The sequence below is a fragment of the Caenorhabditis briggsae genome, assembly GCF_000004555.2.
Source record: "Caenorhabditis briggsae complete genome, chrV, whole genome shotgun sequence".
NCBI classification, from domain to species: Eukaryota; Metazoa; Nematoda; class Chromadorea; order Rhabditida; family Rhabditidae; genus Caenorhabditis; species Caenorhabditis briggsae.
This window is the reverse complement of record NC_013488.2, coordinates 16570076-16570738: the sequence shown is the minus strand read 5'-3', so window position 1 is coordinate 16570738 and position 663 is coordinate 16570076.

Here is a 663-nt window from a genome sequence, read left to right as displayed (position 1 = left end):
CCGGAAATTGGCCTAGAAAACTCACACCTGGCCGCTAGGCCACCGGTTCCCACTTTGACTTTTCGATGCCGTTTTTCTCAATGAAGAAATTTTTTTTGAATTTTTTCGTTATTTTTATGGGGATCTACATGGAATTCTGCACAAAATAAAGCAATAAAATTTTTCACCGCACACCACCTTTAACGTTATTCAGATAATTTAAGCCTTACAAGTAATCCAGAAGTAATGAGCTAAAAAAACGTAGTCGATAAAAATGATAATTTTTAAATAAAACCTGAAAAATTGCAAAATCGACATATTAAACCAATTCGAATCATTTCAAACTCTGTGATAATCCATTTATTGCTTTTGAAATAAACGAGGATCATTCTTTGAACAGCTGCCAAAAATGAAAAAACGGTAACGCTTGCGAATAAAACATTTTGAACAACACTGAAAAAGTCGACATCGATAAACATCCTCGCTGAAAATAAAAAAGTAAAAACTGATTCATTGGAGCTTATTTCTCCAATTGCTTGCAGCAAAAATACGAAATTTTCAGCGATATTATCCTTGTCAGAGAAAAAAAGGTTGAGTCGAAGTGTATGCGATGTTTGCAAACAAATATCTGAAAGCGCAAACAACCGGAAACAGTTGAAACGAGTGCGATAGCAACCCGGCGGG